We start from the raw sequence: 17,677 nt of genomic DNA on the forward strand, positions 1-17,677 counted from the left end.
TATTTAGAGGCTTTGTGACGTGTACTCCTTTTTATAATTGTATAGTTTTAAAAGTGATATTAATAGAAAGTAAATTAGTGAATTACAAAGTAATAGAAGTTAAAGAGTTTAATTTTCTTTTCAGAAATTAATTATATTTTCTAGAGCCTAATTCTATTTGCTTTAGTTATAATTCAGGGTTCTTATTACATTTAAAATAAAATTTCAGATAGACATGTGTGACTAAGCTTCTAAAAGAGTGAAATCATCACATTGCCAAATACTTCTCAGAGGTGATTATACAGATTTGAATATCTTAAACATATTTTAGTGCTGTGGATCATATGAAAATATATCTGAGTTCTCTAATAAAATTTAGAGCTGGGATTTAAAAGATAAAGGGATATGTTAATAGTAAAACAGGGGATCAACTAACTATTCAATATCTGAACAAAAATAAAATGATATTAAGTTCTGTTGATTTTTGAAAAGACAGCATATACTTCAGACTGAAATTTAGAATTTGTAGTTGCTTACGCTTCCATCTTTTTTCCTGTTCTAATTTAGGTTTCCAGCTGTTCCAAGTTTCATATCTTTATCACAGTGACAACCTTTTTTATTTCTTAATTTGCCAGTAGGAGGCTGATTGTACCACTTTGGCCTTTTTAATATTTCTAAATTTCACCAAATAAAGTGTTTTAAAAGACAACGTATTATGACCTGTAGTGGACTTAGAAATAAGAAGTATATTTGGATCTCTACCTGTTATTTGCCTCAGTAGAGGGGTTTTCACCTAATTCTGTGGCCTTGCACAACTACATAGAATGGTAGGATCAAGATGACTGAATGACACAGTGATTCCAGAGTCAGTGGTTTAATAAAAAGTATTTCTGCATTGAGAAAGAAAAATCAGAAATGTGTTTCCCTCCTTGGCCTGATAGAGTGCCCCAGACACATAGACAAAATACAAATCTTGGAAGCAACACCAGATTTATCACATGTATATGGTTTGTGTTTAGAACAGATGATTGATTATATGCAAAAGTATATCATGGGAACTGAGTGTACTTCCCAACTTCAGCCTTCCTCCTGATTCTGGGTCACATTCAATGAAAAGATGTTTTCTGAGGAGCTCATTAGGCAACAGCCCCATCAAGTCTCTAAGGACTTTTTCATCTACTATAGACATACAATAAAGAAAGAAACCAGGTTAATTCAAACATCGCATTGATTTTTAGAAATGCTTTTCTCTATAGAAAATTTCTTTTTAAATCACTTCTCTTTCCATGTCTTCCGTTTTGTTGGGTTCCAAGCACACACTCTAAATAATTATGAAGCCTAAGACACAATTCAAAGATGGATATGTTTTCTTTATCCTCATAAAAGTTCTGAAGTACGTTTGGTGATATATTTGTAGCCTTTATGAAAATTAATAAAGAGAAAAATATAACATTTTGGAGGTGATATTTTGGTCTTGGGAATGCTTTTGTATCAACTGAATTGTTTTCTGAATGGTTTCCTAGAAAAAATCAATTTCTCCTTGGTAAGGGTAATGAAAAGATATCTATTATTAATGATTTTCTATAACACTGACACTTTAATCTCCATAATTTAGCTTCATTTAAAGAAAACAATGGATTTTTGCATATGGGTGTACTTATATATAGGACTGTGCTTGTAAAAATTTTACAATAGGAACCTTCAAAATCACCACATATATTTCAGATAATTTCATGTCTTCCTACATAATATTTCATATTGGTGGTAATATCACTATATGTAAATTGCATGAGCAATGAAAACATATTCTGTACAGTATGATGCCTCGGAATACAGGATAGTTCCACAAAAATCCCTCTTCCAGAATGCTGGAGGAAGTGAACAAATTCAACTAATGGAGAATACTTGGACTGAGGTGTATCAAAACACCATTTTAATATTTGACATTCTTAAGATAATTCATTTTGTTGACATTTAAAGTAGCTATAAAGCAGAGAAGCCCTCTTTTTATTCACAACCCTAGTTAAATTACATTTGCAGTGCAAAACGGTTGCATATTTAAATGCTCAAGTGACTGACAGTCTCTGTGGCGCTATCTGCTATTACTCTTTTAAAAGAATATGGGAACTCTTCCGGTCACTGCAAAAAGGGATTCTCTCTTCTGTGGCCCTAAAAAAGTGATTATGTAATCTATGTTTTCCAGTAAGCATTCCAATAACCCTTTAAATTCAAGGGGATAAGTGTGTGAAGAGCTTACTAAAACGGATTAGGGAATGACACTCTCTGACATCTGAAAAGCTCCCCACACAGACACACAAGTATGCATACACAGACACACATTCTCTTCTTTTCTGATTTCTCTTTTCTAAACCTCTTCCTACATGATTCTGAGTGTATAATATATTAATTTGGTGTATTTGATCAGGAACCTAAAGAAGAATAAGATTCTCTTATGTATCATCTAACTCCTTGAAATAATGCATATTAAGAAATTTTAAAATTCCATTTGATTATTTTACTTGCCAATTAGAATATAATTTTCCTGATATGCAATTACATTTTTTTCTACCAACAATCTAATGTATTTATTTTAGATTCTAGTAATTCTAATATGTTTATTTTAATGTATTTATTTTAGACACTGACTTGTGTTTAAATTTTTATTTATTTATTTTTCTTTTATATTACTATTCATAAAACTAAATTCTTACGAGATGATGCCAAAAAATCCTGGAGGTAATTTACAAATTAGAGGCTTTCTCAAAATGGACCAAGGTAAATGGCAAACCTTATTAACTACAATGATTCACCATAGGAAAATTAGTAATCCTTAAAACGTCTGTGTGAATCTCATATATTCCAAATATTCCAAAAAGGAATTAATCTACCCCAATTAATTAGATTTAATTAATTGTTTTGACAAAATTAAATTTTATAAAAGAGTTAGGAATTAATTCTTAACTCAAATTCAGGACTCTCCTTTCTGGAAAAATGAAAAAAACAAATATTTTATCTTGTGGTGGTGCTTCGTTAGTCATTATAACACTGATTTCAGAGTAGCATCAGAATAGCTTTTAGCTACCAAAAAGGAAGGAGGGAAAGAAAGAAGTTAATGAATTCAATAAGGAAAACAAATGAATCTGGAACATTTTATTGTTTTTACTTTCATTTTATTGTATGAATGGATCTTGTTCTATTTCTATTTTAAAAATTCCCATTGAAAAGTACTACCAATCTCTTTCTAAATTAAAATGAGCTTACCATGCTACAGAAGGGGATTTCAGCATGCAGAATCTGAAAACAAAGGTATGGAAAAGAGGTACAGTTATAAGCAGTGTTATAGAAAGTGTTATCTGTCAGCAACATAAAGCTTAAAGCACATGGAGGGAAACTTCACAGTGTGTACTCAAGTCACTTGAAACATCAGTAAACCTAGAGCTAGAAAACAAGCAAACTGGAATTAGCCAGGAGGACCTGGGTTTGTGTGCTCAGGCCACGTTTGATTACTAAAGCTCCTGCAACTGTGTAGATCCTGCTATATTCTTTTCTTTGTGTTGGGCTGTGTTAAGGTGATCAGATAGTCTCAGATCTATCTTAAGTGTAAGCATTTTCTCCAAAGACATTAGTTTAAGCAATTGAGTTAGTTTAGTGAATGGCTATGACCCTTGACACTGGTTGGTTTCAGGGCCAAATTAATGCTTCTCAGAAGCAAAGCTACAATTCCTAGAAAGAACAGATCTTCTACAAGTGTATCCTTCCTCTGCAACACTATTGCAGATGTAGTTTATGTTGACCAATGACACATACATGAAATTAGAAGAGTATACTTCTTGCAGGCTATTCTAATTATATATATGTATAGAGGTGTGTACATATACGTATATATGCATATATGCATAGGTTCACATATATATGTACATACATAAGTACATATATTCATTTTTCAGAGGTTTAGTTTTTTAACTTCTGCTTAATTAGAAAGATATTTGACTTTTTAACACTGATTTATCAGATATAATTGTGAACTAATCCTGCTAAAGAGAATTGGATTTCAAGTTTCATCTATTTGTTTGAATATGTTGACTTCTAGAGACAGTTAAATAGCTAACTGAATACCTGTGGGAAAAGTAACTAAGTAATTTGGCTCTATTTCATAGCCCAGAATTCAAAATGATAATCTAAGATTTTTTATTGGAAATAAATCTTTTGGTAGTGGATTTACATCTTTGGTTAATGTTAATATTATACCAACTAGTGCTCCCTCCCCCCAGACAGATTTATTTTTAAGAATAACTATGGAAACAAAATTTTGTAAATATAGAAAAAAATGGTGCATAGACATACTAATAGCTTAAAATGATCTAACATTGAAGGATCTAACTTAAAAAAAGAGATATTCTTTATTAAAATGTCATCTCAAATTCTCTCTCTCTCTCGTCTCCCCCCGCCCCCCACTCTTTCCCCATTTGGTGTCCATACATTTGTTCTCTACATCTGTGTCTCTATTTCTGCCTTGCAAACTGGTTCATCTGTACCATTTTTCTAGATTCCACATATATGCGTTAATATACGATATTTGTTTTTCTCTTTCTGACTTACTTGTATGACAGTCTCTAGGTCCTTCCATGTCTCTACAAATGACCCAATTTCGTTCCTTTTTATGGCTGAGTAATATTCCATTGTATATATGTACCACATCTTCTTTATCCATTTGTCTGTTGATGGACATTTAGGTTACTTCCATGACATGGCTATTGTAAACAGTGCTGCAATGAACATTGGGGTGCATGTGTCTTTTTGAATTATGGTTTTCTCAGGTTATATGCCCAGAAGTGGGATTGCTGGGTCATATGGTAATTCTATTTTTAGTTTTTTAAGGAAACTCCATACTGTTCTCCATAGTGGCTGTATCAATTTACATTCCCACCAACAGTGCAAGAGTGTTCCCTTTTCTCCACACCCTCTCCAACATTTGTTGTTTCTACATTTTCTGATGATGCCCATTCTAACTGGTGTGAGGTGATACCTCATTGTAGTTTTGATTTGCATTTCTCTAATAATTAGTGATGTTGAGCAGCTTTTCATGTGCCTGTTGGCCATCTGTATGTCTTCTTTGGAGAATGTCTACTTAGGTCTTCTGCCCGTTATTTTGATTAGGTTGTTTGTTTTTTAATATTGAGCTGCATGAGCTGTTTATATGTTTTGGAGATTAAATCCTTTGTCCATTGATTCGTTTGCAAATATTTTCTCCCATTCTGAGGGTTGTCTTTTCACTTTTTTTTTATAGTTTCCTTTGTTGTGCAAAAGCTTTTAAGTTTAATTAAGTCCAATTTGTTTATTTTTGTTTTTATTTCCATTACTCTAGGAGGTGGGTTGAAAAAGATCTTGCTTTGATTTATGTCAGAGTGTTCTTCCTATGTTTTCCTCTAAGAGTTTTATAGTGTCCAGGCTTACATTCACGTCTCTAATCCATTTTGAGTTTATTTTTGTATATGGTGTTAGGGAGGTTTCTAATTTCATTCTTTTACATGTAGCTGCCCAGTTTTCCCAGCACCACTTATTGAAGAGACTGTCTTTTCTCCATTGTATAGCCTTGCCTCCTTTGTCATAGATTCGTTGGCCATAGGTGCATGGGTTTATCTCTGGGCTTTCTATCCTGCTCCATTGATCTGTATTGCTGTTTTTGTGCCCATACTGTATTGTCTTGATTACTGCAGCTTTGTAGTATAGTCTGAAGTCAGGGAGTCTGATTCCTCCAGCTCCGTTTTTTTCGCTCAAGATTGCTTTGGCTATCTTTTGTGTCTCCATACAAATTTTAAGATTTTTTGTTCTAGTTCTGTAAAAAATGCCATTGGTAATTTAATAAGGATTGCATTGAATTTGTAGATGGCTTTGGGTAGTATAGTCATTTTCACCATATTGATTCTTCCAATCCAAGAACATGGTATATCTCTCCATCTGTTTGTGTCATCTTTGGTTTCTTTCATCAGTGTCTTATAGTTTTCTGAGTGCAGGACTTTTACCTCCTTAGGTAGGTTTATTCCTAGATATTTTTTTCTGTTAGTTGCAGTGGTGAATGGGATTGTTTCCTTAATTTCTCTTTCAGAATTTTCATCATTAGTATATAGGAATGCAAGAGATTTCTGTGCATTAATTTTGTATCCTGCAACTTTACCAAATTCATTGATTAGCTCTAGTAGTTTTCTGGTGGCATCTTTAGGATTCTCTATGTATAGTATCATGTCATCTGCAAACAGTGACAGTTTTACTTCTTTTCCAATTTGGATTCCTTTTATTTCTTTTTCTTCTCTGATTGCTGTGGCTAGGACTTCCATAACTATGTTGAATAATAGTGGTGAGAGTGGACATCCTTGTCTTTTTCCTGATCTTAGAGGAAATGCTTTCAGTATTTCACCATTGAGAATTATGTTTGCTGTGGGTTTGTCATATATGGCCTTTATTATGTTGAGGTAGGTTCCCTCTATGCCCACTTTCTGGAGAGTTTTTATCCAGAAATAATTTTTCTTTGTCTTTAATTTTTGCCAATTTGATTACTATGGGTCTTGGCATGTTTCTCCTTGGGTTTATCCTGCCTGGGACTTTGTGCTTGCTGGACTTGGGTGGCTATTTCCTTTCCCATGTTAGGGAAGTTTTTGACTATAATCTCTTCAAATATTTTCTTGGGTCCTTTCTCTCTATCTTCCCTTTCTGGGACCCCTATAATGTGAATGTTGGTGTGTTTACTGTTGTCCCAGAGGTCTCTTAGGCTGTCTTCATTTCTTTTCAGTCTTTATTCTTTATTCTGTTCCATGGCAGTGAATTCCACCATTTGGTCTTCCAGGTCACTTATCCGTTTTTCTACCTCAGTTATTTTGCTATTAATTCCTTGTAGTGTATTTTTCATTTCGGTTATTGTATATTGTATTGTTCATCTCTGTTTGTTTGTTCCTTAATTCTTCTAGGTCTTTGTTCTTTAATTCTTCTAGGTCTTTGTTAAATATTTCTTGCATCTTCTCGATCTTTGCCTCCATTCTTTCCCCAAGGTCCTGGATCATCTTCAGTATCATTTTTCCAACTTCTTTTTGTGGAAGGTTGCCTACCTCTACTTCATTTAGTTGTTTTTCTGGGGTTTTATCTTGTTCTTTTATCTGGTACACAGTCCTCTGCCTTTTCATTTTGTCTCTCTTTCTGTGAATGTGGTTTTCATTCCACAGGCTGCAGAATTGTAGTTCTTCTTGCTTCTGCTGTCTGCCCTCTGGTGGATGAGGCTATCCTATCTCTCTTCTTGACAGTGATTTCAAACTAACCTATACTACTTCAATATTTTTTGACCAAATCTTTTCCATGGTGATAATCCCGGTGCATTATGGACCTTCAGTTGTTGTTGTACTCTAGTTTCAGGTGATTTTGATTTTTAAATAGATACATGTCAAAATGTGGATCCACATCTCACACCCAATAGAGTATTTATTTTGTTTGTTTGCTTAATATTTTGTAGTAGAAGACGTGACAATTGCTTTGATATAGAGCTTTACTCCTTGGTTCAGACTACTCCTATTATGCCTGTTCCTCATACATAACAGCCTGTTAGATAGAAGGCCTGTATGAAACCCTAAAAAGCCAAAAAATCAGGTTTCCCACCTCCCAGTAATCGCTCCCCAACAGAAGACACTTGTTAATATTTCTACCAATTTTGGAACTGTTAATTTATATGAATATTCATGGGCACCGGGACTCATCATTTATCTGGATCTTTTCCTCACCCTCCTCTTTCTGATATGATAGAAAACAAAGAATAGTTTGCAAGAAATAATAAAGGTTATGAAGCCAAAAGGGATATTATAAATGTGCCAATAGAAACACAGTAAAATTTTCCCTATATTCAATTCATGTATTAACTCCAGTAAATATTTATTGAGCACTGACAGTATTCCAGGTGCTCACCTAAGCCCTAGTGATGTAGAAAGTCCTGTTTTCTGCCTTCATGGAATTCACACATCTTAATGCAGGAAGGTAAAAATGGCTAAGGTAGAATAAAATGAGGAGCATCTAATCCTGCTTGAGGGGCTGTAGGAGAATTCCCAAGAGAGTTGATATGCATCTTACTCTAGGAGTTGAGTAGGCAAATGAGAGAAGGAAGAACATTTCAAAAGTCAGGAACTATATGTACAGAGGCACAAGTGAGTAAGAAAGCATTGTACGCTCAAGAGAGCTCTAAGTTATTTGGTTTGTTTGAAGCATAGTGTCCTGAGTAGAGAGAGATGAGTTTGAAGCTGAAAAAATACTTGGTATTAGACCTGGTGTGGTTACATTGGAATAAGGATGTGGTATGACCCACTTTAAATACATTGCATAAAACTGTAAAGAGAAAGAGTGTGAAAAATGACACTAGGATATATTCTCAATAATATTATAAGGATGCTATATTATACTGTTTTACTGTTAAGCACATGAAGACTAGAATTGTTGCATATATGTAGCAGGTTATGTAACTTATTCTTAGAAGATTAAAATGCATTATTATAATCATGAAACTTTGAGCTAAACAGTCATCTATCCCTTCACATTGATCAGTTCCCAAAAGAAGACATGTTAAGTGTTATTCTTTAATGTGTCCCTTGAATGTAGTTCCTGTAAGGGAAAGTCAAAATAGATGACATGCGGAGCCATATTAAGTGGATTCTTTTTTTAGACAAAAGTTAGGTACTAGGAAAATGTACTTACTATATTAAATAACCGGAATCCCATCTTTAACAAGCTACCAAAATACCACCTTAGTTGATGCCTCAGTTTTATCTTCTTGTATCTTAACTTTGGGAAATATATAACTGTTTCAACATTATTCAAAAGTATGAAGTATAACAAACTGTCACTCAGGTCTCTACTCAGCCTCAAATGTGAGGCCAAATCCCCTATGATTTCATTATTTGGTTTTTGACACAGCAGCTTGCTATTTAAAAAAGTAAGAAATTAAAGCAAGTAGCTAAGGTTGAATGGCATCCCCAGGAGTCGCACAGAAAAGCAGTTTGAGAATAAAGTTTAAATACTGTGACCTTGAGTTTTCATTTGCCAGTTTTGACTACTGGGCCTTAACATATCAACTCAGAGATATGCATAAAATCGTTATGCTTCAGCATCCTTTCTGACCTGTTCTTAAAGCAGCACGATGGCTTGTAAAAAACTCTACTGAAAACCATGTTGAACTAACTATATGTTCCCTGTCAGTTTTATTAATTGACCGAGCAGGGAAAAAAAAAAAAATGTACTGAGTGAACAACAAGCTGAAAAACTACATAACAAGCTTGCAGAATTGAATGTCTCAATTTGACTCTTAGCTCTATCCCCTTGAGAAAATTAGTGCTTTCATTTGATGAGGGATGTGGAAAGGAAATGCAGAAGTGCATTTTAACTCCTTAAAGTAGCTTTGCAATATTAAAGATAGGAAGTTTAAAAAAAAACTCTTTAGGAATTCAACTTTCAAAATGGAAACTGGAAGGAAAAAAGAGAGATTTTCAAAGTCATTCAGTGGAGAAAGGTTACATTTTGAAGTAAAAATCAACACAATGCCATTCCAATAAGAAGTAACCGTTAAATAGAAGATTTGAGATTTGTTAAGCCCCATCTGGAATTCTAGTAAATCTTACAGAATTCTGTAGAGGGAGATTTTCTACACTTTACAGCCAGTATTTTCAATTCTGAATTTCTAATCTGTTCAAAATTGCAGAACAGACTAGTTCTGCTGCCTTTTCTTTGATCCACTGTTATCACTTATATAGTAAGCTCTATTCCACTGAATCACATGTGTATTAATGTCATCATAACTGAATATCTCAGTATATAAAATAATAGTCAAAAAAACAAAATAGCTGTGAAACTGGGCTCTTCTGAGCTCCCCATAATTAGTCAGTTCATAATCAAACCAAATTAATATTTGTTTTACTCATGTGAAGATGTAGAGAAATATGCACGTATATTTTAAGTTTCTCCAAACCTTTCTACATATATTTGCATATTTGAGTTTAGACACAACAAATTCATTAAAGATTAATCTTTTGGGGGAAAATACACCACCCAGGTTTATTTACACTAACGCAGAATTTGCATTCTAGCTCTCCGTTAGGTTTATGATTAAGAGAAAGCATGGAATTTGAAGTTTGGTTTCAAATGATGGACCTCTCTGTGCCACAGCGGATTGTGCACCAGTGCAGACAACCTGCTGTGGTTGTGGAAACCATAAGATGCTAACCAAAGTGAGATCACCCTGCTCACAGGGCTTCTTCTGAATTAGGTCAGTGTGACTAGAACCAAGGCTTGAGTGTTAGATCCAAGGAGAATTGGAAGGACAAGCTCCAAAGAGCAATTTACAGTTCTGTTAGCTGAAACGTGTGATGTGTTCTCATTCAGACTATGGGTGTGAAACCAAGAGTGCCAAGAAAAAATATCTATACGGTTCAATAAATGGCTCTGAGATTTATCTGATATTTTCAGAGCAGAAGCACTAAGAACCTAAATTGTCTAATTTTTAGTTAGGTCAATTAAATATTGCTTAAGAGGTCTCTGAGAAATTTGGAGAGATATATTAGGTATAAAATGCTTTTAAATCTAAATAGTTTTATATAGAATATGTAAATATTATATACAAATTGTATATAAAATTTATTGTCTCTAAATGCATATAGAAATATAGACATGTGAATATGTATTCTATTAGATTTTCCTAGCCTGTGAAATGCTTATTTCAGGGAGTTGTAAAAAAATTTATATCTTTATGCACTTCACCTATGTTGTGGTCCTTTTGTTCCTTTTTTTTTTTTAAACCGGTGTAAACGCAGTGTTTCTACTAGTCATGTATTGATGCTTACTTTGAGTGCTGTGTCCTACTCCCAAATAACTTACAGCTCCTTTCCTGTAAGTCAGGTTTATATCCTACCCATTTAAACTAACAAAAAGTGCAGAACTGGGAGAAATATGTTTGGGGTCAAAGCCTGGTATTCTTGCCCAACACAGTATAACTTACCTTTTGAGGTGAACTTTGCAATGCAAATATGCCTTGGTTTGATTCATCCTTTTTCTTTCTCTGTATACACCTTATACCCTTAATAGATCGGAATCACCTAAACAAACTTACATTTAACTTCTACCTATAAACAAACTTACGTTTAACTTCTACCTAAGTCACTTCACTACAAGGACTCAATCAACTGGGCAGGGAAGACAAACACAGGAAACAGAATGATGAAGTGCAAAAGTGCATAGGGCTCTGCAGAGTAACACACAAAGCGTATTTCACTGTATGCCAGAATTATGGGCCTCAAACAATATGCTCTTTGTCAGGAAAATTCACTTCTGCATTTTGCCTAAAGTGATTTGCTCCTTTCAGTTTTGTTTCTTCTTATTTACCAGAAATATCTGCAATATGCAAAAGGAAAGCAGAGATCTCCTCAATGACTGTAACTACAAATAGAGAAGCAGCACTAACTTTCTCTCCATGTGAAACAGAATATTAAGATAATAGGGCCAGAAGGGACTTTCAGAGGTCATCCAGTCCATCCATCTGCCTCTAGGCTGGTCTGAACTCAAACTTGCCTAGACAGATTGCTATCTACCCAATTTGGAATGCCTCCAGGGAGAGAAATTCTAACAACCATGTTTAGTAACACAGTCAATGCTTAGCAGTTTGCACTCTGAGCAAATGCTTGCATATTGCGTTGTAAAATTCCCCACGCCCTCTCTTCTTAGCCTTTTCTCTCCAATAGACTCCACATTCCTGTGGCTTGATCATGTTTTTCTTGTGCTTCTCCAGTTAGCCTTAAATTTTCAAAATCTCTAAAGTTAGAAACCACCTGCCCCAAAAAACCAAGATACAGTTTAAGTGTCTGACTATTATCCACTCTAATTGACTGGTATAGCTCCCAACCCCTGTGATTCTCTTTACATATTCCCTTCTCTTCACATATTTTTTATATCTTAGTGTTGCCTTGCTCACTCATGTTGCATCAGTTAGGAATTGAATCTGGCTGTGAAAAACAGATCTTAAAAAGACTGGTAGAAAAAGATGGTAATTCATTTTTCTCTCTTGTAAGAAATGTCCAGAGATAAGTGGATGTGTTCATGGTGTGATCTGTGTCCCAGACTCCTATATTTCCCTTCTGCTGTCCTTGTCATTTGCCTTCCATCCTCAAGGTAGGCCAGTGGTCGTAGATGGCCACTGCAGCTCCAAATGTAACACCCATATTCTGAAACCACTAGGTGGTGTTTCAGGGGGCTCCGAAGGGCTCCAGTTCTTTATGTCTCGGTGCAGAAATAATTCAGTGGGAGGCAAAGTGATAGGTAAGAAGTGATTTATTAGAATAGGACGCTTGTGAGACTTGTAAGTGAGTAGGCGAGAGGATGTCGTGCCCTGAGAACTTAGTGGGCTACAGTTTTATGATAAAAAAAAAGTGGGGAGGGGAAAAAGGCCACTTTCTTCCTCATTCTTGAATAGACACCATGCTTCCATCATCAGTTCCTCCTCCAGGTTGGGTTGAAGAGTTTTCTTGTCCCTGCATGGTCAAGCCAGGACTGTCATGGCACTATGGAAAAATTATTTCAGGTCTCAGTACAGTGAGGGTCTTTCACTTTGACATGTCACCTTTCCACAAATTATTGTTTTTTCCGTGTGCAGAGAGCATATCCTAGGGGTCATCAATTTACTGAGCTCACTGGGCAGGATGCGGGTCTCATGCCACCATTGTTTTATTGTTTGGGGGCATGTCTCATGCTTCTGCTGCATGGGTTTTGTTGCTAAGCAAGCCTGCTTAGTTTTGTTTTGTTTTTGTGTTTTTTTTATTTTATTTTTATTTGGGTGTGCCAGGTCTTAGTTGCGGCATGCAGGATCTTTTAGTTGCAGCATGCAGGATCTTTAGTTGTGGTATGCAAACTCTTAGTTGCAGCATGTGGGATCTAGTTCCCCGACCATTGGGAGCGCAGAGTCTTAGACACTGGACCACCAGGGAAGTCCCCCTGCTTGATTTTGTGCTTAAGCAAACCTGCTTTTTTGAGTGATCATTAACTTACAGGGGTCTCCCTTACTTCTTTCTTTACTTACAATTCTCTAGTGGGATTAACTATTTAATTACCTACTTCGTCCCTTTACTCTGTCCCTGTCAATTCTAGGAGAAAGAAAGAAAAATAAAATATCTCTACCAAGCAAATCAGCCTTCTTAAGGAACTTTCCAGAAGCTTAACCCCCAAATTTCTATCTCCATGCCATTGGCCATAATTTTAACACACAACCACCCTCAATAGCACGAAAGACTGGGAGATGTAGTTTTTCCATTGCGCAAACACTGCTTCAATAGAATCAGACTTGGAAGAAGGGGATAATGGCTATTTGGTAGCAACTAAAAGTTTTTGCTATACATGTTTTAATAGAGCAATCAGAAAATTGATTGCTCACCAGATAAGTGTTGCAGTCATCGACTAAAAAATTATCCATAACCTAGAAGTTGAGACTTATGTTTTATTCAGTGGGGATTTTTAGGACTTCAAGCCCAGGAGGCAGCATCTCAAGTAACCCTGAGAGAACAGCTCGGAGGAGGTGAGGCCTCGGACCTAGGATATATAGGAGTTTTGCAACAAAGGGAAGGTAGTAGGAACAAAAGATTACTGTTAATTAAAGAAAAGTAGAAATCTCAAGGAATTTAGCACTTTTCTATGTATGGGAAGATGCAAGAGTCTGGCCTCACTGAAATCATTCCTTTGATATGCACCTCAGCTCTCCAGGGCCAGTATCCTGTGTTTTCACATCCTGAGTTTCCTCAGGGCTTATTGTGGGGAGTGGCTACAGTCTGATGGCTGCTAGATAGCAGATAATCTTTTCCTTTCTGAGTTCTCTCAGGGCTCACCAGCTCACCATTGGCAGTGGCTGCAATCCCTGATGACTGTGACATCCTTTGTTTGCTAATATGGCAGGCAATATTCCATTTATCACAGTTGTATTGTGTTTGATAAACCTACAGGAAGATTCTAAAGGACAGAGAGAGCTAGACATCAGCTAGACCAGTGGCTTTGAAAACCAGTAAAATGAGATGTTTGGACATATTACTAAACCTTTTTTCGGGTATAATGTATAAATTAATACAAAGATTCATTATACCTGGGAACTCTAAGAGAAGGGTCAGGATGTGCTGTAGCAAAGGGTTCCCAAATACCTGGAATAGAGGATAGTTCCTGAGGAGCCAGTAAGGGCTGGCTGCTGTCTGAGAAAAACCCCAGAGAAATGTGGTTTACAGGAGAAAGATACTCTCCCTCCCTGCCTCCCTCCCTCCCTCCCTCCCATTCTCTCCCTTAATTTTTTCCCCTTTCTTCCCCATTTTCTTCTCTCTTCCTTTATTGCTATCCCACATCTTAAACTTTTTCAGCCTTTATATTTTTATTTCTTCAAATTTAGGCTTAAACTTGAGATTTGTTAAAAACTATCTGAATTTCAAAATCTTTGCTATTATTTCATATCTCTGGTCAGTGAACTGTATTTCATCACTTAGTTTTGCTATGTGGTTTGTCCTCGTGTATACATTTTTGTTTTATTTAATGTTTTGAGAATGCCAAATGATCTTACATTGCTTTGTTATCTCATTCTCTCTTTGATGGTAAATATCCAATTATTTCGTTTTGTTTTGCTTTCCAAAGACTACCAATAGTCTCCAATGAACCAAATACACCCCAACTATATTATTGCTTTTGACTTTTATTTTGAAGGGTCTAATTATTTTCTCTTTGAATTCCACATCCCATCAGGTGATTACTTCTACCATTTTTTATATCCCCAAATAAATTATCTGTGAGATCCCAATTAAGAAAACCATTTTTACCACATGGTTCTAGAGAGTAAGTAGACATTATATAGGCACTGGAACAGACCTGAATAACAACTCAGTCAAAACAACATATTGGATAGTTTTATATTATTTATATATAAAGAGAGGGAGGAAGGGGAGGGAGGATATATATATATATATATATATATATATATATATATATATATATATAGTATAGTATCACTTGAGACCCATTACAATTAGTTCTAAAATTAAAATCCTGATGTCTAAGTAAGCAAAGAACAAGATGAAGAATTCTATGTGTTGAGAAAAGTCAGAGAAAAATGTTAGTGATTGTATCAATTCTCTATGAACATAACTCACCCATTCTTCTCATTTCTAACAGTGGGTAAATCCACGTCAGTATGGTGGTGTGCTTCTCTTCTGAATGGGCAGGTGAGGGGCTGGAGAACTCCTTGCGATGAAAGTAAAGGTATCTTTCACCTCACCAGTCTGGGATAGGAAGATCTGTGTGGGTTAACCAGCCAGGACAATGTGGCTTTTCTGGTATTAACAGTTTCTGTCTTTTAGGATGCTGGAATTGAGACAAATGTTACCGAATTGCACTCAGCAATATCTCCCAAACTGGAGCTACTGTATTTCTAGTTTATACCTTGCACTGAATTTCGCAGCCCCAAAAATCAGGAAAAAAATTGGGAGATTGGGATTCACATATACACACTACTATATATAAAATTGATAACTAATAAGAACCTACTGTGTAGCACAGGGGAACTCTACTCAGTACTCTGTAATGACCTATATGGGAAAAGAATCTAAAAAGAGTGGATATATGTATACATATAACTGATTCATTTTGCTGTATAGTGGAAACTAACACAATATTGTAAATCAAATGTACTCCAATAAAAATTAATTTAAAAAATCAGGGGAAAAAACTTGTGCACGTAAAAAAAACATAGATTGGATTTTTAAATTATTGATATATCTTGTCTTCCTTGCTCAAATAGAAATAATTAAATAATTACTATGGAAGAAATAGCACTCATTTTAAAAAAAATATCTAGATACAGAGACATTATTACTGTCAGATTATTTTTGTTTGTTTCTGGGCTAAACTATCTTTGTTGATAAATTTTTTTCTCTTTGATTGTTGGGTTTCTCCCCCAAAGTTTATTTAGTTCACCAATGTATATTTTCCTTTTCCTTCAATACCATTTTCATTTTTATCTGTCTTTTTTTATTTTGGACATGTAATAGTTTCTGTTTCAAAATTATAATTAGTTTAAAAGTACGTCTGTAGAGATCTAATCTAGTAATACAGAGCAGACTAGGTGCCATTAATTCGATCACAATTGATAGACTAGAAAAGGAGCTACAAAGGATAAAATGTAGGTATGGATGGTTAGAAGATAAAAGACCAAATATCATATGTCTGAGAGAAGGCTTTGTAGGGGAACATTGATTTATACAAATTTATTGAAAGAGATTTGAAACCTGATAAACCTGGAGACTGTGAAGTTGCAGTAAGGTGAACAGCTAAAGGGCAGGAAAATGGCATAAAATGCAAGTTATATTTTTGGGGTGTGTGTGCAACAGGTTAATCTGGACTAGGTGAAGAAAGTAATAGTCTGATAGAGTATAATTTTTAAGGTTGACTTAATATCACCTATTTTGTATGATCACAAAGAATCATTTACTCCAATATCCCTATGTCACCTTTGCAGTTAGGTAATAAAAACTGTGTCTTAAGTGAAAAGGAACTAAGTTAGATGTGAGAAAGGTAGGATCATGTCTTTCAAAAGAGGGGTTGGGGTCAAAGAAATATATATGAAAACACTATATGAAAGTACTTATTTTATATGAAAGCATGCTCATAAACTGTTTCATGGGTCAGTTATTATTTAAGGTAGCTTTCTTGGCATTTAGCGTTTCAGAGACATTTTATTCAGAGTCGTTCATTTATGCTAGTTTCATGCTCTTTTTCATAGAATCAGTCTTCAGAAATATGGTTTCTTTGTTCATTCTTTCATCTACTTATTGGATAAATATTTGCTAAAGATCCAATATAGGCCAGTCATTATGCTAAGCTCTGGGGATATTCAGAGGGTTCATGTCCTAAAGGGGTTCCCATCATTGTGTGTGGATACAACTGATTAGCAAATAATTGTAAACTAATGTAGTTAGAGAACGGATAGAAATACATCATTACCTTTAGAGAAGCTACAGTTGCACCCGAAGCTCAAGTTCCCTAGAGGAATATTGTCATGGATCAATTACAAATATAACCAGCACTTAGAGGGGATCTGGTCAGAATAAAGTGATTTTTTTACCTTGAATCACATCATTTTTATTTTATTTATTTATTTATTTTTAATTAATTAATTTATTTATGGCTGTGTTGGGTCTTCGTTTCTGTGCGAGGGCTTTCTCTAGTTGTGACAAGCGGGGGCCACTCTTCATCGCGGTGCGCGGGCCTCTCACTGTCGCGGCCTCTCTTGTTGCGGATCACAGGCTCCAGACGCGCAGGCTCAGTAATTGTGGCTCACGGGCCCGGTTGCTCCGCGGCATGTGGGTTCTTCCCAGACCAGGGCTCGAACCCGTGTCCCCTGCATTGAGAGGCAGATTCTCAACCACTGCGCCACCAGGGAAGCCCTTGAATCACATCATTTTTAAAACAATCTTTAGGTATGAAATGACTGAGAAATCCATTGAAAAGTATTTCAAGTTTTACTTTTTACACCTCTTGCATCTGCTATCATCCATAGTACCTTCAAATGCCTTAAACAAAAGTGAGGAATTATTGGCTGAGGTAACTTAATTTTGGGTCTTGCCCAGTGGTCCTATTGACTTCAGAATTAAATTCTCACTACGTCACG

At 35.4% G+C, this 17,677-nt stretch overlaps 1 protein-coding gene and 1 long non-coding RNA gene across 2 annotated transcripts in view; both read left to right on the top strand.

Annotated features, from left to right (window-relative positions):
• The window catches only part of LRP1B (LDL receptor related protein 1B), a 1,905,856-nt gene that overhangs the window by 700,907 nt on the left and 1,187,272 nt on the right, over positions 1-17,677 (top strand). The gene's annotated exons all lie outside the window — the stretch shown is intronic.
• On the top strand, positions 15,009-17,149 carry LOC309630515. Its single transcript, XR_014245728.1, has 2 exons — positions 15,009-15,270; positions 15,355-17,149. It is a non-coding gene; the product is annotated as an uncharacterized lncRNA (long non-coding RNA).

The sequence above is a fragment of the Balaenoptera borealis genome (assembly GCF_965194805.1).
Source record: "Balaenoptera borealis genome assembly, chromosome: 6".
Lineage (NCBI taxonomy): Eukaryota > Metazoa > Chordata > Mammalia > Artiodactyla > Balaenopteridae > Balaenoptera > Balaenoptera borealis.